The sequence below is a fragment of the Schistocerca nitens genome, chromosome 10, assembly GCF_023898315.1.
Source record: "Schistocerca nitens isolate TAMUIC-IGC-003100 chromosome 10, iqSchNite1.1, whole genome shotgun sequence".
Lineage (NCBI taxonomy): Eukaryota > Metazoa > Arthropoda > Insecta > Orthoptera > Acrididae > Schistocerca > Schistocerca nitens.
Genome location: NC_064623.1, coordinates 20117620 through 20143536, shown reverse-complemented (window position 1 = coordinate 20143536; position 25917 = coordinate 20117620).

Below are 25917 nucleotides of genomic sequence, written 5' to 3'. Positions count from 1 at the left end.
AAAATGTGCCTCGCCCCTCCACAGAATATTGCCCGGCCACGTGTCATCAACTTACATCTACGTGATTACTCTGCTATAAACAACAAAGTGTTTGGCAGAGGGTTCAATGAACCACCTTCAAGCTGTCTCTCTACCGTTCCACTCTCCAACGACACGCGGCAAAAACGAACTCTTAAATTTTTCTGTGCGAGCCCTTTTTTTCTCTTATTTTATCGTGATGATCATTTCTCCCTACGTAGGTGGGTGCCAACAGGATGTTTTTGCAATCGGATGAGAAAACTGGTGATTCAAATTTCATGAGAAGATCCCGTCGCAACGAAAAACGCCTTTGTTTTAATATTTGCCACTCCAATTCACATATCATGTCTGTGGCACTATGCCCTATTTCTCTGCCCTTCGTTGAACTTTTTCGATGTCATCCGTCAGTCCCACCTGATGCGGATCCCATACCGCACACCAATACTCCAGAATAGGGCGGACAAGCGTGGTGTAAGCAGTCTCTCTCGTAGACTTGTTGCACCTTCCAAATGTTCTGCCAATGAATCGCAGTCTTTGGATTGCTCTACACACAATATTATATGTGTGATCGTTCCAATTTAGGTTATTTGTACTTGTAATCCCTAAGTATTTAATTGAATTTACAGCCTTCAGATTTGTGTGACTTATCGCGTAATCGAAATTTAGCTGATTTCTTTTAGTACTCATGTGAGTAACTTCACACTTTTCTTTATTAAGGGTCAATTGCCACTTTTCGCACCATACAGATATCTTATTTAAATCATTTTGTAAGTCGTTTAGATCATCTGATGACTTAACAAGGCGGTAAATGACAGCATCATCTGCAAATAATCTAAGACGGCTACTCAGATTGTCTCCTGTGTCGTTAATATAGATCAGGAACAGTAGAGAGCCTATAACGCTTCCTTGGGGAACCCCGGATATTACTTCTGTTTTACTCGATGACTTTCCGTCTATTACTACGAACTGTGGCCTTTCTGGCAGGAAATTACGAATCCAGTCGCACAACTGAGGCGATACTCCGTAGGCACGCAGTTTGATAGAAAGACGCTTGTGAGGAACGGTGTCGAAAGCCTTGTGGAAATCTAAAAGTATGGAATCAATTTGACATCCCCTGTCGACAGCACTTATTATTTCATGAGTATAAAGAGCTAGTTGTGTTTCACAAAAACGATATTTTCTGTATCCGTGCTGACTATCTGTCAATAAATCGTTTTCTTTGAGGCAATTCATAATGTTCGAATACAGTATATGTTCCAAAACGCTACTGAAAATCGACGTTAGTAATATAGGCCTGTAATTCAGCGGATTACTCCTACTTCCCTTTCTGGGTATTGGTGTGACTTGAGCAATTTTCCAGTTTTTAGATGCGGATCTTTCTGTGAGCTAAATATGGAGCTAATGTATCAGCATACTCTGAGAGGAACCTGACTGGTATACAATCTGGACCGGAGGCCTTGCCTTTATTAAGTGTTGTAAGCTGGTTTGTTACACCGAGGATATCTGCTTCTATGTTTCTCATCTTGGCAGTTGTTCTTGATTGGAATTCAGGAGTATCCACTTCGTCTTCTTTGGTTAACTTAGATCCGAGTCATAAACCGAAAAGCAAAGTCGGAACCTTGCTGCGGATCATGAGGTTTCAGTTGCTGCACCGTCTGGATCTAGTACTGGTAGCAGTGTAAAATAGACCGAAAAGTCTTCTGCATTGTTGAACATGAGGAGGACCATTCCCGCGATATTGGACGAACACTAACAATACCCGGGTCACGAGCTGCATTGTCAGTTAGAGCAACAGCAACCTCGTCAATAACTTCCACAGGGATAAGACGTCTTCCTCTTCCACGTGCCATTGCAGGTCCACCCTATTTTCGAATCTCATCATCATTATCATCACCATCACCATCATCGTCCTCATCATATTTAATGACATCGGACTCTTCCTCAGACTTTTCAGCCGGCGCCATTCTCTCAATGCAGTACCGGTATTGTAATTGCTGCCGTTCACTCGAAACAGTTTCATAAATAGCGCACCGTTTCTCTTCTCTATAGCCGTACTGCTCACTCACGATGTGGTGTGATGACGTCATACAAACAGTGTACGGCGTCTGGTGACCAAAACTGGATGTAATTTTTTCCCATCATCAATCAACATCACATTAACGCATTAGCTTATCTACCAAATTTCGCTGCCATACGATAATTACAGCCCACACTGGACCTCTGTTGAGTAGCAGAACTTTAATTATAACCACCCAGCATTCAGTAAATGATGTCACGGATAATGTGGATGGCTACGGGAAGGTTGCAGCGACAGAGGACAGAAGAAATATTTGTGGAGCATCGATGACTGACGCAAGGACTGTCAATTCACGTTAGTGGTAGTAGAAATATAACATACACAGCATAAAAAAGGCGAAAAGATCCTGCGCTGTTAGATTAAGCTATTGCCAAAAAGTCACTGCAAACAGTAACAAACCCGGAACACCTACAAATATCCGCCCGGGAAATGATAAAGCGGAATGACTGCATAAAGCAAACTGCAGGCAAAACGTATGCCAGCCTGAGATTGATTGCGTCAGTCTTAAGGAAATGCGATTCATCTACGGAAGAGCAGCCATACGTTCACTTATTCGCCCGGTTGTACAATATTTTTCATCAAATCTAGCACCCTTGCCAAGTGGGATTAATAGAAGACACGCGTAGGACTGGACCGCTGAAACCGTCACCCAATCACATTTGCAGGTTGCCTGTCTCACGGATCCAGGGGCACCAGAACTATACTTTTCAGTATTTCATAGGCTTTTGACGAAATTTCGTGCTTAAAAAGCTGAAATAAGCTAGTCAAAGAGCGGCATGCATAATCTTACGCTAATGGTTTGACAGCATAAAAATTGTTGCAGTTAGAAACGGTGTACCTCTCTTGATGCAGCGTAACGAATAGTGTCAAACTACCCAGACTGCACCGAGGTGGCAAAAGTAATGGGATATTTCCTAATATCTTGTTGGGCCCCCCTCTGTCCAGCGTAGTGCGGCAGCTCCATGCAGCATGGAGTCCATACGTCGCTGGAAGCCCCCTCCAGGAGTACTGAGCTATGTTGCCTCTATGGCCGTCCACAATCGCGAAAGTGTTGCCGGTGCAGGATGTTGCGCACAAACTGACCTCTCCATTATGTCCCATATGTGTTCATTGAGACTCATGTCGGGCGATATGGGAGGCCGCATCATTAGCTCTAGCCGTCCACACTGTTCTTCAAACCAATAGCGAAAAACTGTGGCCGGTGACATGCCGTGTTGTTTGGGAACATGAAGTCCATGAATGGCTGCAAATGGTCTCCAGGTAGCCGAACATAACCATTCCCACTCAGCGACCGTACAGTTGGACCAGAGGATCCAGTCCATTCCACGTATACACAGCTAATTCCATTATGGAGCCATCAACAGCTTGTAAAGTGCCCTGTTGACAACCTGGCTTCATTGCTTCGGCGGGTTTCCGCCAAACTCGAACCCTACCATCAGCTCTTCTGAGTAATTAGTCTTCTAACTCGTTTGATGCGGCCCGCCAAGAATTCTAAAGGATTCCTCTCCTGTGCCAACCTCTTCATCTCAGAGTAGCATATGCACCCCATGTCTCCAGTTATGTGCTGGATGCATTCCAGTCTCTGTCTTCACCTACAATTTTTACCGTCTACAGCCCCCTTAGTAACATGGAAGTCATTCCCTGATGTTTTTACAGATGTCCTATCATCCTGTCCCTTCTTCTTGTCAGTGTTTCCGATACAATCCTTTCATCACAGATTCAAAAATGGTTCAAATGGTTCTGAGCACTAAGCGACTCAACATCTGAGGTCATCAGTCCCCTAGAACTTACAACTACTTAAACCTAACTAACCTAAGGCCATCACACACATCCATGCCCGAGGCAGGATGCGAACCAGCGACCGTAGCGGTCGCGCGGTTCCAGACTGAAGCGTCTAGAACCGCTCGGCCACTACGGCTGGCACCACAGATTCCCCATCGAACCTTTTCATTCTTTATCTTACCCGTCCACCTAATTTTCAACTTTCCTCTGTAGCGTCACATCTCAAATGGTTCGATTCTCTTCTTTTCTGGTTTCACCACAATCCATGTTAGTCAGTCATACAATGTTGTAAATTAATGTCGTGTGACTAGGGCCTCCCGTCGGGTAGACCGTTCGCCGGGTGCAAGTCTTTCTATTGGACTTGCACGTCGATGGGGATGAAATGATGATGTTTAGGACAACACAACACCCAGTCCCTGAGCGGAGAAAATCTCCGACCCAGCCGGGAATCGAACCCGGGCCCTTAGTATTGACATTCTGTCGCGCTGACTGCTCAGCTACCGGGGGCAGACGTACAATGTTGTCATCTAAACGTACATTCTCAGAAATTTCTTCCTCAGATTAAGAAATATGTTTGATACTTGTAGACTTCTCTTGGCCAGGAATGCCCTTTCTGCTAGCGCCAGTCTGCTTTTCGTGTCCTCCTTGCTCCGTCCGTCACATTTAATTTTGCTTCCTAGGTGGCAGACTTACTTAAGCTCATCTATTTCGTGACTATCGCTTCTGATATTAAGTTTCTCGCACTCCCCATCTCTGCTACTTCTCATTACTTTCCTCTTTCTTCGATTTACTCTCAGTCCATAATCTGCACTCAGTAGGCTGTTCACTAAATTAAGCAGATCGAGTGATTCTTCTTCACTTTACAAAGGATAGCAATGTCATCAACGGATCTTGTCATTAATATCCTTTCACCCTGAACTTTGATTTCACTCTTCAACCTTTCTTTTATTTCCATAATTGATTCTCGGGTGTATAGTTGAACAGTAGGGGCGAAAGACTACATCCCTGTCGTATACCCTTAATTCGAACACTTCAGTCTCCCTCCTCCACTCTTATTATTCCTTCTTGGTTCTTGTACAAGTTTTTTATGATTCATCTCTCCCTGTAACTTATCACCATTTTCCTCAGAATCTCGAACATCTTGCACCATTTTACATTGTCGAACTCTTTTTCTAGGTCGACAAATCCCACGAATGTGTCTTGATTTTTCTTCAGTCTTGCTTTCATTATCAACCGCGACACCGGAACTGCCCCTCTGGTGCCTCTACCTTTCCTAAAGCCAAACGGATCGTCATCTAACACATCCTCATTTTTCTTTTCCATTCTTTTGTGTACTACTCTTCTCAGCAACTTGGAAGCATGAGCTGTTAAGATGATTGTGCGATATTTCTCGCACTTGTTAGCTCTTGCTGTCTTCGGAATTGCGTGGATGATGCTTTTCCGAAAATCAAATGGTATATCACCTGACTCGCACATTCTACACACCAACGTGAATAGTAGTTGTGTTGACACTTCCCCCAATGATTTTAGAAATTCTGAGGAATGTTATTTATCCCCTCTGTCTTATGTGATCATAAGTCTTCAAAGCTCTTTTAAATTCTAATACTGGTTCCGCCTGTCTCTTCTCTGTCTACTCTTGGCTCTTTTTCTATGACCTCAGACAAATCTGTTCCCTCCGAGAGGCCTTCAGTGTAATGTTTCCAACTATTTGCTCTCTCCTGTGGATTTGATACTGGAATTCCCTTTGCCCTCTTAATGTTACCATCCTTGCTTTTAATTTCACCGAAGGTTGTTTTCACTTTTCTATATGTCGAATCAGTCTTTCCGACAGACAGTTCTTTTTTGATTTCTTCATATTTTTCAAGGAACCATTTCGTCTTAGCTTCCCTGCACTTCCTGTTTATTTCATTCCTCAGCGACTTGTGTTTCTGTATTCCCTAATTTCCCTGACCCTTATTGTACTTCCGTCTTTCAGTGATCCACTAAGGTATCTCTTCTGCTACCCATGGTTTCTTGGCAGTTACCTCTGTGAGTGCCCTTTTTAGAGATACCCATTCCCCTTCAAATGAAGTGTCTACAGAGCAGCTCGTGATGGCGGTATCTATAGCCTTAGAGAATGCAAGAGTATCTCATCATTCCTTAGTACTTCCGTATCCCACTTCTTTGCGTATTGTTTCTTGCTAATTAGTCTCTTAAACTTCATGCTACTCTTCATCGCTACTAAATTCTGATCTGATTCTATATCTGTTCCTGGGTACACCTTACAATCCAATATCTGATTTCGAAATCTCTGCGTGAACATGATATAATCTAGCTGAAATCTTCTCGTATCTCTCGGCCTTTTCCAAGTATACCGCCTCCTCTTGTGATTCATGAACAGAGTATGCACTATTATCATCTGAAGTTTATTGCAGAACTCAATTAGTCTTTCTCCTCTCTCAATCCTAGTTCCAAGTCCATGTTCTCCCGTAACCCTCTCATCTACTACTGCCCCATGACTATTAGATTTTCATCTCACTTTGTGTACTGAATTACACGTTCAATATTGTCATATACTTTTTGTATCTTTTCATATTCCGCTTGCGATTATAAGAACAACCCCATCACTAAAATGTTCACGGTAACACACTGTGTGCGCTAGCTTTCTATTCATAACGAATCCTGCTCCTGTTATACCATTTTCTTCTGCTATTGATTTACCTTACACTCATCTGACCAGAAATCCTTGTCTTATTTCCATTTCACTTTACCGATCCCCACTATAACTAGATCGAGCTTTTTCATTTCCTTTTTCAGGGTTTCTAGTTTCCCTACCACGTTCAAACTTCTGACATTCCACCCCCCAGCTCGTAGAACGTTATCCTTCCGTTTGTTGTTCAATCTTTTTCTCGACGTCACCTCCTCCTTGGCAGTCCCCTCCCGGAGATCCGAATGGGGGACTATTCCGGAATCTTTTGCCAATGGAGAGATCATCATGACACTTCTTCAATTACAGGCCACATGTCCTTTGGATACACGTTACGTGTCTTTAATGCAGTGGTTTCCATTGCCTTCTGCATCCTCATGCCGTTGATCATTGCTGATCCTTCCACCTTTAGGGGCAGTTTTCCCACCCCCAGGACAAGAGAGTGTCCGCTCCTCCGCCCTCTCAGACGGTGAACTCTTGTGGCGGAAGTCTTCGGCCGCCATTGGTGATGGTTTTTATTCTTTTTTTTCGTCTCTTCATTCTGATGGGCATGGTTATTTGCGTTTGGTCTGGGCGGACGTCACATGACGTCCGTTTAAGGTGATCCTTGATTCGTTTACTCAGTTGTTCTACTGCAGGGGGCAACCAGCCTTCTGACCGAACACGCTAAACTACCGTAAACTACCGTGCCGGCTAAGCCAACTGAAATCGGGACTCATATGACCAGGCCACTGTTTTCCAATAGTTTAGGATCCAACCGATGTGGTCACGAGCCCATGAGAGGCGCTGCAGGCGATGTCGTGCTGTTAGCAGAGGCACTCGCTTCGGTCGTCTGCTGCCACAGACGATTAACGCCAAATTTCGCCGCGCCGTCCTAACGGATACGTTCGTCGTACGCCCCACACTGATTTCTACGTTATTTCACGCAATGTTGCTTGTCTGTTAGCACTGACAACTCTACGCAAAAACCGCTGCTTCCGGTCGTTAAGAGAGGGGCACATGTGAGAGGTAATGCCTGAAATTTTATACTCTAGGCACAATCTTCACGGGTGGATCTCGGAAAACTGAATTCCCGAACGATTTCCGGAAAAAAAATGCCCCATGGCGTCTAGCTTCAACGACTATTTCGCATTCAGATTCTGCTACCCGACGGGAGGCCCTAGTCGCACGAAAATTCCCGCCATGCGGCCAAAATCACGTCGGAAACTTTTTCACATGGATCTCCTGAATACACTTGACAGCTCCGTCAACGCACTGTCCTTCTGTACCTTGTGTACGCGATACTGTCGCCATCTGTATATGTGCATATGGTTATCCTATGACTTCCGTCAAGTCAGTGTACATTCATGCAGTGTTTTGGAATGAGAGCACATTGCCACACCAAAATAATTCTAACACGTTTTCAAGCCTTTTCAAAACTCAATACACTTGTTTTTGTTTTTGACTTTTTCATTAGTCTTCGAGTAAATAATCGGAAACTAATAAAACCAACCCAGTCATGGTTTGGCATCTTCGACCATTGTGCTTTTACCAAACATAAAGTCAAATATTTGGCACATTAATTCGTTTCTAAACTAACCAGACATCTGAAGCTGTTTTACACACGCGAGTTCGATTCATTACAGAATCTAAGGTGGGGCCACGGTTGCAGAGGATGAAACGAAGGACGGCGCCTATCTACATCTAAATCTACATCCATACTCCGCAAGCCACCTGACGGTGTGTGGCGGAGGGTACCTTGAGTACCTCTATCGGTTCTCCCTTCTATTCCAGTCTCGTATTGTTCGTGGAAAGAAAGATTGTCGGTATGCCTCTGTGTGGGCTCTAATCTCTCTGATTTTGTCCTCATGGTCTCTTCGCGAGATATACGTAGGAGGGAGCAATATACTGCTTGACTCCTCGGTGAAGGTATGTTCTCGAAACTTTAACAAAAGCCCATACCGAGCTACTGAGCGTCTCTCCTGCAGAGTCTTACACTGGAGTTTATTTATCATCTCCGTAACGCTTTCGCGGTTACTAAATGATCCTGTAACGAAGTGCGCTGCTCTCCGTTGGATCTTCTCTATCTCTTCTATCAACCCTATCTGGTACGGATCCCACACTGCTGAGCAGTATTCAAGCAGTGGGCGAACAAGCGTACTGTAACCCACTTCCTTTGTTTTCGGATTGCATTTCCTTAGGATTCTTCCAATGAATCTCAGTCTGGCATTTGATTTACCGACGATCAGCTTTATATGATCATTCCATTTTAAATCACTCCTAATGCGTACTCCCAGATAATTTATGCAATTAACTGCTTCCAGTTGCTGACCTGCTATTTTGTAGCTAAATGATAAGGGATCTATCTTTCTATGTATTCGCAGCACATTACACTTGTCTACATTGAGATTCAATTGCCATTCCCTGCACCATGCGTCAATTCGTTGCAAATCCTCCTGCATTTCAGTACAATTTTCCATCGCTACAACCCCTCGATATACCACAGCGTCATCTGCAAAAAGCCTCAGTGAACTTCCGATGTCATCCGCCAGGTCATTTATGTATATTGTGAACAGCAACGGTCCCATGACACTCCCCTGCGGCACACCTGAAATCACTCTTACTTCGGAAACTTGTCTCCATTGAGAATGACATGCTGCGTTCCGTTATCTAGGAACTCCTCAATCCAATCACACAATTGGTCTGATAGTCCATATGCTCTTACTTTCTTCATTAAGCGACTGTGGGGAACTGTATCGAACGCCTTGCGGAAGTCAAGAAACACGGCATGTAACTGTGTACCCGTGTCTATGGCCCTCTGAGTCTCGTGGACGAATAGCGCGAGCTGGGTTTCACACGATCGTCTTTTTCGAAACCCATGCTGATTCCTACAGAGTAGATTTCTAGTCTCCAGAAAAGTCATTATACTCGAACATAATACGTGTTTCAAAATTCTACAACTGATCGACGTTAGAGATATAGGTCTATAGTTCTGCGCATCTGTTTACGTCCCTTCATGAAAACGGGGATGACCTGTGCCCTTTTCCAATCCTTTGGAACGCTACGCTCTTTTAGAGACCTACGGTACACCGCTGCAAGAAGGGGGGCAAGTTCCTTTGCGTACTCTGTGTAAAACCGAACTGGTATCCTATCAGGTCAAACGGCCTTTCCTCTTTTGAGTGATTTTAATTGTTTTTCTATCCCTCTGTCATCTATTTCGATATCTACCACTTTGTCATCTGTGCGACAATCTTGCGAAGGAACTAGAGTGCCGTTTTCCTCTGTGAAAAAGCTTTGGAAAAAGACATTTAGTATTTCGGCCTTTTGTCTGTCACCCTCTGTTTCAGTACCATTTCGGTCATAGTGTGACTGGACGTTCTGTTTTGATCCACCTACCGCTTTGACATACGACCAAAATTTCTTAGGATTTTCTGCCAAGTCAGTAAAGAGAACTTTACTATGGAATTCGTTGAACGCCTCTGGGATAGCGCTCCTCACACTACATTACACTTCGTGTAACTTTGGTTTGTCTGCAAGGCTTTGGCTATGTTTAAGTTTTGCTGTGAAGTTCCCTTTGCTTCCGTAGCAGTTTTATTTCGTCACATGACCGATCGGCGAGGGAGCGTCGTGGAGGAGCACGACAAACTTCAGGGGCACACACGCTAAGACAGGGGTCGTGTATCAGTCACACGTTTAATGTCGAAATTCCGAAAATGTACGCTCCAAGAATAATCTGGCAAGATATTACTTCCTCCCAGATATGTCTCGCGAAATGACCACGACACTAAAATCAGATAAATTACAGCTTATACGGGAGATTATCGATAGGCGTTCATCCGACGCAAATTGCAGTGGTGCTGGATGTACCAACCACCTTACACCTTGCAAGGCTTGGGGAGCAATATACGTAGACGTAGGTTAAAAAAAAAAAAAAACTGCCTTTTGTTCATTACTCGTGATTGCTTGTATCATGATGGAAAGCAGCCTAAAAATCGGATGTGTTATTCTGTAGCTATTTTGTCTACGACTGACATAGTCAAACCGTGGCTGTGCACAATTAATGAGGGTTAATTCTTATTAGAGTCGAGGGCCCGCGAAAGGGAAGCAGTGGTTGGGAAGGGAGTGAGACAGGGTTTTAGCCTCTCCCCAATGTTATTCAATCTGTATATTGAGCAAGCAGTAAAGGAAACAAAAGAAAAATTCGGAGTATGTATTAAAATCCATGGGGAAAAAATAGAAAACTTTGTGGTTCGTCGATGACATTGTAATTCTGTCAGAGACAGCAAAGGACTTGGAAGAGCAGTTGAACGGAATGGACAGTGTCTTGAAGGGAGGATTTAAGATGAACATCAACAAAAGCAAAACGAGGATAATGGAATGTAGTAGAATTAAATCGGGTGATGCTGAGGGAATTAGATTAGGAAATGAGGCGCTTAAAGTAGTAAATGAGTTTTGCTGTTTGGGGAGCAAAATAACTGATGATGGTCGAAGTAGAGAGGATATAAAATGTAGACTGGCAATGGCAAGGAAAGTGTTTCTGGAGAAGTGAAATTTGTTAACATCGAGTATAGATTTAAGTGTCAGGAAGTCGTTTCTGAAAGTATTGGTATGGAGTGTAGCCATATATGGAAGTGAAACATGGACGATAAATAGTTCGGACATGAAGAGAATAGAGGCTTTCGAAATGTGGTGCTGCAGAAGAATGCTGAAGATTAGATGGGTAGATCACATAACTATTGAGCTACTGAACAGAACTGGGGAGAAGCGAAGTTTGTGGCACAACTTGACAAGAAGAAGGGACCGGTTGGTAGGACATGTTCTGAGGCATCAAGGGAACACCAATTTAGTATTGGAGGGCAGCGTGGAGGGTAAAAATCGTAGAGGGAGACCGAGAGATGAATGCACCAAACAGATTCAGAAGGATGTTTGCTGCAGCAGGTAGTGGGAGATGAAGAAGCTTGCACAGGATAGAGTAGCATGGAGAGCTGCATCAAACCAGTCTCAGGACTGAAGACCACAACAACAACAACAACAACAACAACAACAACAACAATTCTTACAAAGAAGAAGACAGGTAAATAGCGGCGTAACCGGTTTCGATCTAGCAAGTTCATCATCAGACGCCTGTTCGCATGATTTGCAGGATACACTTTAGATAATCGTCAGTTTTCGACTTTTATTCTCCCACTGTGGCGAAATATTCTTGGTGTGTCGTTGCCGTCGAAAATTCCGCTCGATTTTGTTGCGAAGTTGCAGGAATGTATTTTTCAAATATTTCAAAATATATCCAGCACTTACATAATTTGTACATCACCATATTGCGCAAAGCATCAGACACACACAAAGAATGCCTTGTCAGCTCGAAACCGGTTACGGCGCTATTTACCTAAGTAAATAGCAGTATTAATAGTGGCTGGTTGCTGTCTCCTTCTTTGTAAGAATTAACCTACGTTTATTATTCTTCCGTCAGACTGTATGCTGAGTGCGGTGACAGCTATTCCAGAAGAGACACTGCCCAGAGGCAACTGCGGTGATGCGTGGCGTGTGATATGTGTGAGGTGGGAGAGTCAAGCGACAGTGGACGGCCTTGGTGCAGTGTCCCTGCTGGAGACAAGCGCCGACAGGCACTTCTCCAGCGACCTGGAGAATCCAGCCGTATACTGTAGCGCGGGGGGAAACCACGGCGGCCGACGCCCAGTAGGTGGGATCCCAAACAGGACTCCGAGGCGGATGCGGTTGTCGAGCCAGCGGACGCTGCCGCTCCCCACAGGCGGAACGCGGGGGAAGGCCGGCCGCGTCTGCGTGGAGTCGTTCGAGCTGTAAACAAGTCTCGCCGCGCCAGGATATGTGTACGTGTCTCCAGCCGACAAACCATCTGATCAAAACTGTACAGACTGCAGAACTGGAAATTAGGGGGCGCGAGAGTGGGACCCGTCCGTGTACTCTGCTAAGTTTTGTAAGCAAAATGTCGAAGTCGATAGTGTCAAAAACTTTGCTGAAGTTTACAGTTGTGTCTTGTGCATCCATGGCAACCTCCAGGTCATTTTGGAACACGTATTATGTTCGAGTACATTGACTTTTCTGGAAACTAGAAACCTACTCTGTAGGAATCAGCATGGGTTTCGAAAAAGACGATCGTGTGAAACCCAGCTCGCGCTATTCGTCCACGACACTCAGAGGGCCATAGACACGGGTTGCCAGGTAGATGCGGTGTTTCTTGACTTCCGCAAGGTGTTTGAAACAGTTCCCCACAGTCGTTTAATTAACAAAGTAAGAGCATATGGACTATCAGACCACTTGTGTGATTGGATTGAATAGCTCCTATATAACAGAACGCAGCATATAATTGTCAATGTAGAGAAGTCTTCCCATGTAACAGTGATCTGATGTGTGCTGCAGGGGAGTCTTCAAAAATGGTTCAAATAGCTCTGACCACTATGCGACTTAACTTCTGAGGTCATCAGTCGCCTAGAACTTACAACTAATTAAACCTAACTAACATAAGGACATCACACACATCCATGCCCGAGGCAGGATTCGAACCTGCGACCGAAGCGGTGGCTCGGTTCCAGACTGCAGCGCCTAGAACCGCACGGCCACTCCGGCAGGGGAGTGTCATAGGACCGTTGCTAAACACAATATATATAAATGACCCTGTGGATAACATCGGAAGTTCACTGAGGCTTTTTGCGGATGATGCTGTAGTATATCGAGAGGTTGTAACAATGGAAAATTGTACTGAAATGCAGGAGGATCTGCAGCGAATTGACGCATGGTGCAGGGAATGGCAACTGAATCTCAATGTAGACAAGTGTAATGTGCTGCGAATACATAGAAAGAAAGATCCCTTATCATTTGCCTACAATATAGCAGGTCAGCAACGGGAAGCAGCTAATTCCATAAATTATCTGGGAGTAGGCATTAGGAGTGATTTAAAATGGAATGAACATATAAAACTAATCGTCGGTAAAGCAGATGCCAGACTAAGATTCATTGGAAGAATCCTAAGGAAATGCAGTCCGAAAGCAAAGGAAGTAGGTTACAGTACACTTGTTCGCCCACTGCTTGAGTATTGCTCACCGGTCCTGGACAGTCGAGAAAGTATGCTAATAGGTCCGTAACCAGAGGGTGCTGCGGCAGTGTCCTTATTTGGTAGTGACTTAACTAGTCCATGAGCATCTGCATCTACGTGATTTCTGCTATTCACAATGAAGTGCCTGGCAGAAGGTTCAATGAACCACCTAGGAGCTGTCTCTCTATCGTCCCACCTTTGAAGAGCGCGCGGGAAAAACGAGCACTTAAATTTTTCTGTGCGAGACCTGATTTATTTTATCGTGATGACAATTTCTCCCTATGTAAGTGGGTGCCAACAGAATGTTTTCGCAATCGGAGGGGAAAACTGGTGATTTAAATTTCATTAGAAGATCCTGTCGCCACGTAAAAATCTTTTGTTTTAATGAGTGCCATTCCAATTCACGTATCATGATCATGTCTGTGGCACTATCTCCTCTATTTCGCTGAAATACAAAAAGAGCACACACTTCTCTTCTTCAAAACGTTTTGGAGAATATCCTGAACACTTCATTTAAGAGGTGTTGCACTGCTGCAGTGCGTCACACAAGAACTTGACACAATGCGCCCGCACGTCCGCTATTTAACATTCCCTCCTCACGACTGACTGGTCGAATACACATCTCTCGTTTACGATATTGCAGTGCCCGTGTTATTCCGATTACTATGTAAAGTGGCATTGGACATACATGCGTGGCGGATCCAATATGGCGGCGATAGATGTGGCAATGTCGCACTTACGTCATAGCGGGAAGCTCAAATTTTGGCGGAAAAATAGGTCATATGGGCTACCTGCATTAACATAACTCCCCTCCCCACCGTAGCTCCATCCAGTGTGTCCACTGAAGCATGGAGTCTGACTGACCACACTCATGCTCATAAGTTAAGGATATTGCTGATACATGGTGAAACAACGCTCTGGTGGGGGGTTTGCGGGTTCTCGGGGTATGACCATGCGGTGCATTTGACCTGCGGTCGTCGCACGGTGGCGCTAGCAGCAGTCCACATATGCAGAGGTGTGTTGGTGCATGCAGAGTACGCGCTGTCAGCAGTGGCCGAGCAGTTCTAGGCGCTTCAGTCTGGAAGCGCGCGACCGCTACGGTCGCAGGTTCGAATCCTGCCTCGGGCATGGATGTGTATGATGTCCTTAGGTTAGTTAGGTTTAAGCAGTTCTAAGTTATAGGGGACTTAAGACCTAAGATGTTGAGTCCCATAGTGCTCAGAGCCATTTGAACCATGTCAGAGTACGGTGCAGCGAGTAAGTGTGCAGATGTTTACAGACGTGCTAATGGTGACTGTGTGATGAAAATGGCTCAAAGACCACATACCGATGACGTTATGAGGGATAGAATACTACGGCGACTGAAGGTTGGTGAAACACAGCAGATCGTAGCACGGGTCCTCCGTGTGCCACGATGTGTGATCTCAAGATTATGGCAACGATTCTAGCAGACAGGAAACGTGTCCAGGCGCTACAGTAAGGGACGTCCACAGTGAACAACACCACAAGAAGACCGATATCTCACCATCAGTGGCCGCAGACGGCCACGGAGTACTGCAGGTAGCGTTGCTCGGGACCTTACCGCAGCCACTGGGACAGATTTCTCCAGACGCACAGTCTACAGACGAATGAACAGACATGGTTTATTCGCCCGGAGACCTGCAAGGTGCATTCCACTGACCCCTGATCACAGGAGAGCCCGTAAAGCCTGGTGTCAAGAACACAGTACATGGTCATTGGAACAGTGGTCCCAGGTTATGTTCACGGATGAGTCCAGGTATAGTGTGAACAGTGATTCTCGCCGGGTTTTCATCTGGCGTGAACCAGGAACCAGATACCAACCCCTGAATGTCCTTGAAAGGGATCTGTATGGAGGTCGTGATTTGATGGTGTCAGGTGGGATTATGATTGGTGCACGTACACCCATGCATGTCTTTAACAGAGGAACTGTAACAAATCAGCTGTAACGGGCCGTCATTTTGAACCAGTATGTCCGCATTTTCAGGGGTGCAGTGGGTCCCACCTCGCTCGTGATGGATGATAACGCACGGCCCTGCCCAGCTGCCATCGTGGAGGAGTACCTTGAAACAGAATGGAGTGACCTACCGGTTCTCCAGACCTAAACCCCATCGAACATGCCTGGGATGCTCTCGGTCGACGTATCGCTGCACGTCTTCAAACCTCTACGACACTTCAGGAGCTCTGACAGGCACTGGTACAAGAATGGGAGGCTATACCCCAGCAGCTGCTCGACCACCTGATGAGAAAAATGCCAACCCGTTGTGCGGCCTGAATGCGTGTGCATGGTGATCATATCCCATACTGATGTCGGGGTACATGCGCAGGAAACAGTGGTGTTTTGTAGCACACGTGTTTCGGGACAGTTTTCTCAACTTATCACCAATACCGTGGACTTACAGATATGTGTCGTGTGTGATCCCGATGTGCCTCTATTAGCGCCAGTTTTGTGTAGTGCCACGTTGTGGGGCACCACATTCTGCAATTGTCCTTAATTTATGAGCATGAGTGTAGTTCACAGCACCACCGCCAGAGGACACATTTTGGCCTCCCCTGTCCGCTATCTCGTAATCCAAGATGGCAGCGCAAGCAAGAAATGTCCGGGGGGAGGGGAGGGGTAATCAGCTCAGTCTGTGTTTAGCTTCTCAAGAGGATGCACGTAATTGTTTACTGTGCAGTATGTGTTCAGTGGTTGAGAAGTCTGTGCTGGGGAAGGAGTAGTTGACGGGTGTGTCAGTTGTGATGATGGAGCTGACAGCTGTGCTCATAGCCACCTGCGCAGTTCTTGAAAAGCAATGATACTTGGTGAATGTGTGAAGAAGACGAATACACTTCATCAAATAATGACGGTGCAGCAGGATGGGGCTAAGTTGCACTTCGCAACTCATGCTGACAAATGCGTGTGCCGTGACAGTAGATGATTCAGTAAAAGTCCAGTCAGTCTTCCAAAATGCGAGAGGTTAGAAAGATGTTCATCCACTCAGGCGCGCGCGCGCTTCCTGCCCCAGAATCTCAGCGCTTGCTGTGGAAGAGGCCACGTGCCGGTCTCACAGCACCGGAACGCGGTAGCCCCGCTAAGCAACTCCTGAAGCGTCGAAAATACCCGCTGCCTACCTCTTCCCCCTCCTCGAGCACACGGACATCCTTCGTCGTTGAACACGAACTGCTCCAGGAGTTATTACATCTGGTGTTTCAGCAATGTGCGGAATATTGTCACATACGTAACTTGAAGATGTCACAGGAACCAAATGTACTAATGTACCACTGCACAAACAAAGAGAGAGAAAGAGAGAGAGATGGGTTGTTTCTGGGGGCGGAGACCAAACAGCGAGGTCACCGGTCCAATCTGGTTAGGGAAGGGCGGGTAAGGAAGTCGGCCGTGCCCTTTCAAAGGAACCATCCCGGCATTAGACTGGAACGATTTGGGGAAATCACGGAAAACCTAAATCAGGATGGTCGGACGCGGGATTGAACCGTCGTCCTCCCGAATGCGAGTCCAGTGTGCTAGCCACTGCGCCACCTCGCTCGATCAGAGAGAGAGAGAGAGAGAGAGAGAGAGCGAGTCAGTCAGCTTAGCGGGTGATGCAAGGATATACAAACAATTTGCGATGTAATTACATGTTTTATTCCGAGGAATACCACCACGGCACTGGAACACGAACTCTAAAATACTATCTCGGCACACTTGTGAAACCATGCTCGAGATACTTCGCGCGCTTTTGTCTGAAATACCAAATCATTTCCTTGTCTTTGAGCACAAGTTGCTTGAAGAATTATTGAATCGAATTGAAAATGTCTCTAAATATACTTTGAAAAAGATCGCTGCACACTAGTTTGCCAAATTTCGTGGTGTATTCCGCCACACTCTAACACGAGCTATAAAAAGACCGTTGAGCGCGGTTATGTGCGAAATACCATAGCCTATCCAAGTTTTTTAGCATGGGCTGTTCCAAGAGTTTGTACACTACTGGCCATTAAAATTGCTACACCACGAAGATGACGTGCTACAGACGCGAGATTTAACCGACAGGAAGAAGATGCTGTGATATGGAGATGATTAGCTTTTCAGAGCATTCACACAAGGTTGGCGCCGGTGGCGACACCTACAACGTGCTGACATGACGAAAGTTTCCAATCGATTTCTCATACACAAACGACAGTTGACCAGCGTTGCTTGGTGAAACGTTTTTGTGATGCCTCGTGTAAGGAGGAGAAATGCGTACCATCACGTTTCCGACTTTGATAAAGGTCGGATTGTAGCCTATCGCGATTGCGGTTTATCGTATCGCGACATTGCTGCTCGCGTTGGTCGAGATCCAATGACTGTTAGCAGAATATGGAATCGGTGGGTTCAGGAGAGCAATACGGAACGCCGTGCTGGATCACAACGGCCTCGTATCACTAGCAGTCGAGATGACAGGCATCTTATCAGCATGGCTGTAACGGATCGTGCAGCCACGTCTCGATCCCTGAGTCAACACATGGGGACGCTTGCAAGACAACAACCATCTGCACGAACAGTTCGACGACGTTTGCAGCAGCATGGACTATCAGCTCGGAGACCATGGCTGCGGTTACCATTGACGCTGCATCACAGACAGGAGCGCCTGCGATGGTGTACACAACGACGAACTTGGGTGCATGAATGGCAAAAAGTCATTTTTTCGGATGAATCCAGGTTCCGTTTACAGCATCATGATGGTCGCATCAGTGTTTGGCGACATCGCGGTGAACGCACATTGGAAGCGTGTATTCGTCATCGCCATGCTGGCGTATCACCCGGCGTGATGGTATGAGGTGCCACTGGTTACACGTCTCGGTGACCTGTTGTTCGCATTGACGGCACTTTGAACAGTGCACGTTACATTTCAGATGTGTTACGGCCCGTGGCTCTAGCCTTCATTCGATCCCTGCGAAACCCTACACTTCAGCAGGATAATGCACTACCGCATTTTTCAGGTCCTGTACGGGCCTTTCTGGACACAGAAAATGTTCGACTGCTGCCCTGGCCAGCACATTCTGCAGATCTTTCACCAATTGAAAACGTCTGGTCAATGGTGGCCGAGCAGCTGGCTCGTCACAATATGACAGTCACTACTCTTGACGAACTGTGGTATCGTGTCGAAGCTGCATGGGCAGCTGTACCTGTACACGCCATCCAATCTCTGTTTGACTCAATGCCCAGGCGTATCAAGGCCGTTATTACGGCCAGAGGTGGTTATTCTGGGTAGTGATTTCCCAGGATCTATGCACTCAAATTGCGTGAAAATGTACTCACATGTCAGTTCTAGTATAATACATTTCTCCAATTAATACTTGTTTATCATCTGAATTTCTTCTTCTTGTAGCAATTTTAATGGCCAGTAGTGTAAATCCAACTACATATGTCTCTAAATACACTTTCAGAAAGTTCGCTGCAGAGTAGATTGCTTCAATTTTACGATGTTTACTGCCACACTTGAACAAAGAAGACGTCACGTGACTCTCAGACACCACAGAACTCTACAGAGATACCTTGCCCCCTCTTGTTCGAACGAGTCTGTATAGAGTGCTATGCCAAACGCAAATGATGTCTTGTGACACTCTGACGTTATTGAACTTCGTATGAATGAGCATTCTGATTGGCTGTTACTGAATTTACCCGCCAAACTGCTGCTGCTGCCACCGGTGTGGCAGCACTGTCCGCCATTTTCTGCAGACGAGCAAATTACTATACTTTCAGCGGCAAAACTAGTTTTTAAAGATTGAAAAAAAAAGAAGACATACAGCAGTGATATTGCACTGACAGTTAAAACGTGCAAAAGTGGTCTACAGATCATGAAATAATGGAAACTATTGTCAAGGACACTTTCTCAATTACTCTGATCTCCTACTGTTGAGGAAAACTTGAATTTTTTAGCCTGAAACCGGTCTCCAGCCGGGCTGTATCACCACATACCAATCGGGGCAGTACATACACAATTCGTATCCTACACCATACAAAATCAACATCTCTACATCTTGCATACAGCTAACGACCACCAGATATTCTTACTTATACCGCTAACACAAACAGATCCAAAAAAACACGCACCGTATATACTCCTAGACATTTCCCGTGAGGTCAGTCGGTTATCCACTGCGGCCAAAGGTCACGAGCCGGCAAGTTAGAAACGCTCTTCTTGGATTATGTGGCAAGTGTACACTGGTCATTTTTTCTAGAGTTTCGTACATATTTTTCGCATTTGACTTACGAAATTCATAACATCAAATCTTTTCATGATAGGAACATGCATTTCACCTGATTCAAGAGATTCATGTGTTCATGTGGTCATGTGTTAAGACAATTTTCACCGGATAATGGAGCGATAGTTTGTGAAATGCACCGTCTATTTAATAAAACACTAAGATTTGTGACCGAAGGCATTTTTAATTGGTACTTCCACTGTATTGAATAGTGTCACGTCAGCAGTTGCAAAATATGGATAAAATTAAAATGTAACAATTTTGAGATCACAGTTCTTGTTCGAGCACCTGGACCGCAGTCCCCTTTGTCGGTACACCATGTAAGAGCTCTCCTGCCTGATGGAAAGTTACGGAGTTCGAACAGGACGATCAGTGCTCCTCTCCTCGATTTTTCCGGGGCTCAAATGTCACTGGACGCAGTTCGCAGGACTGTGGGAGACTTACCGGAACAGTCTTAGTGATGGGTATGTCCGCCACCAAATGGGTGTCTTACAAAATGCTCGGTCTGCTGATTAACAGACAAAATTCGCAGAAGAGTAGTGCGTTTCGTCACGGGTTCGTTTACTGTGCGTAAGGTACGTTACAAAGACGCTCAAAGAAACTCCAGTGGCATACGCTAAAAGACAGGCGGTGTGTATCACGGAGAAGGTAAGTCTCAAACTGAATCACATAACACACTATTTTCCCGTTACATACGTCTTACGAAATGAGCGCGGTCAGAAACTCAGAGAAATTAGGGCCCATGTGGCAGTTTATAGACAGTCGTTCTTACAACACTCCATTTGTGACTGGAAGATGGAACGGGGAAAAGATGGCAGAAGTACCCTCCTCCAGAGACTGTAAGGTGGCTTGCGGAAGTGTAGACGGGGATGGAGACTTTCAGGCGAGAGCGAAGAACTGCACTGTTACAGTGACTGTTTCAGGTTAACCGTGGAGAAGTGGGTCAACACGAGAGATAGCACCGCAAACGGAAGAAGCTGGTGAGCGGTGGCATGCCAATCTCCCAGTGATCCACTATCAGATGTTTTCAATATCCGGAGAACGTCGTGCCGTGGCAGTAGTCGCACACGCTCTCGGTAGGACACCACGGGCGTTATCTTGCTGAAATATTTCATGGAGGTAATATGGCTACAGCGAACTAGTGAACTTTTCTTTCAGTTTTATATCTAATAATTTTAACACACGTATTAAAAAGACTTTACTGCATGACATGTCAACCATCTGTAACATCACGCAGATCTCTGTGATAGGTTACAGCCACCGGATTTAGCACGTCACAAATGTAACGACTCAGTACAGATTACCAGCTGTGCGAACCAGACGTTATCGTGTTGTGTAGGCAATGCAACACCATACTACCCCTCTAAGTGCCGGAACCATACGACAGTGGCTATTGCAGTTCGTGCCGCTCGGAGTGGCCACACACCGACGTATCTACTGTGCTGCTGGGCGCAGAACCGTAACTCGTACGAAAAGTTACCAATCGACGATTGAATGGGACGCTGACGTAACGCTCCACTGGCGCCCAGTCACGGGTCTGTCTCAATTCTTCCGGCACACACTTTGGAAAAAAGCGTCCCGATCAAAGCAGAGAGAGAGAGAGAGAGAGAGAGAGAGAGGTGTTCGTTACGGCACGCTGGCTGTTGTAACGGCTGACTGCCGGTGTGGGAGAGGCGTTCTGTGACGTGTTTGTGTTTGACACCAAATGACCAAGGCAGTCACTCAGTGCGTACTCCGCTGACACTGGACGAAGCAGACATCGAGGAATGCCGGACATTTGCCACGCCGGACATTTGCCACACTTGCCCCTTCGCCAGGTAGCGATACCTCAGCTAAGGGACGCCCTTCCTCGTACTACTTCTGTCCGCTTTCAAACCGCCGTCTCCACATCTTACTCGATACAACCAGTACGTAAGGGACCTTCTTCTTCGACATCTTGGCCAAATATAGAGCTTCTTTTCCGAAATCTAAATATTTATAACTTTTGGGAAACGAAAGCAATACCGATGATTATGTAAGTATGTAATTAGTTCTGCCAAGTACAAATATAGATTCCTCTGTCTGTACGGTAGCTTCCTTTCACGCTTACTGATTGCGATAGAAAAGATCCATCGCCATGGGAGAAACAAGAAAGTAACGATGTAAGGAGAATGCGAATGTACGCTAATCATTTCTTTTTGATCACTGCATTTGTGCCTACCTTCATTGCTACAACTGCATGCCCAAAAGACGATAAGGAAAGAAGAAATGGGTATGTGAATGTTTGAAAAGAAGAACGACATACTCCATATTAATTTACTCTCTAAAATGCGATATCCCTTGCGGCGAAACGTTAGTTAATAAAGTGTAGCGGGACAATGTTCGAAACATGACTGAAAATACGGTCACTAAGTAGAAATAAGAACATCTATGATTGACATGTCATCTAAAGTCGACGTACAATTTTAAAATTTTAGAAATAAGGAAATGAAGTAATACACAATGCTATGCTTGTAACATAAGTAGTTGTTCAAGATTGTTTAGCTCTGGTATTTACAGGGTCAAAGAGGAAGCATCCTAGGTTTTCGAGGGAAAAGCCGTAATTGTAATGATCTGCACTACAACAGAAAGAAAAAGCACAACTTAAGGAATAATAATCTATTGTGTGTTTTAGCTCACAAGCGACATAGAAGCAAATAGTTCCTATGACTTAGTATGGGCGGAGATTATATTCGACAACCGGAATAAATTAATAACTGGCTCCTTTTACAGACCCCCGGTCTTAGATGAAACAGTTGCTGAACAGTTCAAAGAAAACTCATCACAAATAGGTACCCTACTCATAAAATTATAGTTGGCAGTCACTTCAATCAACCCTCCGTATTTTGACAAAAATACATTTTCAGACCATATTGCAGATAGAAAACAACTTCCGTAATTGTTCTAAATGCTTTTTTTAAAAATTATTTTGAAGAATTAGTTCACGAGGCCATTCAAAATGTAAATGGTTACGAAATCACACTTGACCTCTTAGCCACAAATTATCCTGAGCATAACGACGGAACAGGGATTAGTGAACACACAGTCGTAGCGAGGCTCAATTCCGTAACAAAGAAATTCACCAAAACTAAACGTGAAATATATATATACTAAACGCGAAATGTATCTATTTATAGAAGCAAATAAAAATTCGGTTAACGTCTTTCTAAGACACAGTCTGCAATGCTTCCAAACTATGTAAGTTAAGACCATATGTGGCTTAAGTTCATAGAAATAGTATCAACGACACTCGGGAGATTCATACCAAATAAATTAATAACAGACGGAACTGATCCCCCGTGGTAAACATAACATGACAGAAAGCTGCTGCAGGAGTACCGAAAAAGGCAAGTATAATTTCGACGAACGCGAAATCTCCAAGATTGACGAAGTTTTACTGAGGCTCGAAATTTGGTGCGGATTTCAACGCGAGATGCATTTAATAGTTTACACAATGAAACTCTCTCTAGACATGTGGCGGAAAATCCAGAGAGATTCTGGTTCTTTGTTAAGTAAAGCAGCGGATAGGCTCAGTAAGCGATGGGGGTGGGGGGGGGGTGAGAGGGGGAGGAGCAGCAGGAGGAGGAGGAGGAGGAGGAGGAGGAGGAGGAGGAAGAGGAGGGGGCGACAAGGGACCCGCCCCTCCGGAGCAGGTGTTGTTGTTGTTGTGGTCTTCAGTCCTGAGACTGGTTTGATGCAGCTCTCCATGCTACTCTATCCTGTGCAAGCTTCTTCATCTCCCAGTACCTACTGCAACCTACATCCTTCTGAATCTGCTTAGTGTATTGATCTCTTGGTCTCCCTCTACGATTTTTACCCTCCACGCTGCCCTCCAATGCTAAATTTGTGATCCCTTGATGCCTCAAAACATGTCCTACCAACCGATCCCTTCTTCTAGTCAAGTTGTGCCACAAACTTCTCTTCTCCCCAATCCTATTCAATACCTCCTCATTAGTTACGTGATCTACCCACCTTATCTTCAGCATTCTTCTGTAGCACCACATTTCGAAAGCTTCTATTCGATTCTTGTCCAAACTGGTTATCGTCCATGTTTCACTTCCATACATGGCTACACTCCATACAAATACTTTCAGAAACGACTTCCTGACACCTAAATCTATACTCGATGTTAACAAATTTCTCTTCTTGAGAAACGCTTTCCTTGCCATTGCCAGTCTACATTTTATATCCTCTCTACTTCGACCATCATCGGTTATTTTACTCCCTAAATAGCAAAACTCCTTTACTACTTTAAGTGTCTCATTTCCTAATCTAATTCCCTCAGCATCACCCGACTTAATTCGGCTACATTCCATTATCCTCGTTTTGCTTTTGTTGATGTTCATCTTATATCCTCCTTTCAAGACACTGTCCATTCCGTTCAACTGCTCTTCCAAGTCCTTTGCTGTCTCTGACAGAATTACAATGTCATCGGCGAACCTCAAAGTTTTTACTTCTTCTCCATGAATTTTAATACCTACTCCGAATTTTTCTTTTGTTTCCTTTACTGCTTGCTCAATATACAGATTGAATAACATCGGGGAGAGGCTACAACCCTGTCTCACTCCCTTCCCAACCACTGCTTCCCTTTCATGCCCCTCGACTCTTATAACTGCCATCTGGTTTCTATACAAATTGTAAATAGCCTTTCGCTCCCTGTATTTTACCCCTGCCACCTTCAGAATTTGAAAGAGAGTATTCCAGTTAACATTGTCAAAAGCTTTCTCTAAGTCTACAAATGCTAGAAACGTAGGTTTGCCTTTTCTTAATCTTTCTTCCAAGATAAGTCGTAAGGTCAGTATTGCCTCGCGTGTTCCAACATTTCTACGGAATCCAAACTGATCATCCCCGAGGTCGGCTTCTACCAGTTTTTCCATTCGTCTGTAAAGAATTCGCGTTAGTATTTTGCAGCTGTGACTTATTAAACTGATAGTTCGGTAATTTTCACATCTGTCAACACCTGCTTTCTTTGGGATTGGAATTATTATATTCTTCTTGAAGTCTGAGGGTATTTCGCCTGTCTCATACATCTTGCTCACCAGATGGTAGAGTTTTTTCAGGACTGGCTCTCCCGAGGCCATCAGTAGTTCTAATGGAATGTTGTCTACTCCCGGGGCCTTGTTTCGACTCAGGTCTTTCAGTGCTCTGTCAAACTCTTCATGCAGTATCTTATCTCCCATTTCATCTTCATCTACATCCTCTTCCATTTCCATAATTTTTTCCTCAAGTACATCTCCCTTGTATAAACCCTCTATATACTCCTTCCACCTTTCTGCCTTCCCTTCTTTGCTTAGAACTGGGTTTCCATCTGAGCTCTTGATATTCATACAAGTGGTTCTCTTCTCTCCAAAGGTCTCTTTAATTTTCCTGTAGGCAGTATCTATCTTACCCCTAGTGAGACAAGCCTCTACATCCTTACATTTGTCCTCTAGCCATCCCTGCTTAGCCATTTTGCACTTCCTGTCGATTTCATTTTTGAGACGTTTGTATTCCTTTTTGCCTGCTTCATTTACTGCATTTTTATATTTTCTCCTTTCATCAATTAAATTCAATATTTCTTCTGTTACCCAAGGATTTCTATTAGCCCTCGTCTTTTTACCTACTTGATCGTCTGCTGCCTTCACCACTTCATCCCTCAGAGCTACCCATTCTTCTTCTACTGTATTTCTTTCCCCCATTCCTGTCAATTGTTCCCTTATGCTCTCCCTGAAACTCTCTACAACCTCTGGTTCTTTCAGTTTATCCAGGTCCCATCTCCTTAAATTCCCACCTTTTTGCAGTTTCTTCAGTTTCAATCTGCAGTTCATAACCAATAGATTGTGGTCAGAATCCACATCTGCCCCTGGAAATGTCTTACAATTTAAAACCTGGTTCCTGAATCTCTGTCTTACCATTATATAATCTATCTGAAACCTGTCAGTATCTCCAGGCTTCTTCCATGTATACAGCCTCCTTTCATGATTCTTGAACCAAGTGTTAGCTATGATTAAGTTATGCTCTGTGCAAAATTCTACAAGGCGGCTTCCTCTTTCATTCCTTCCC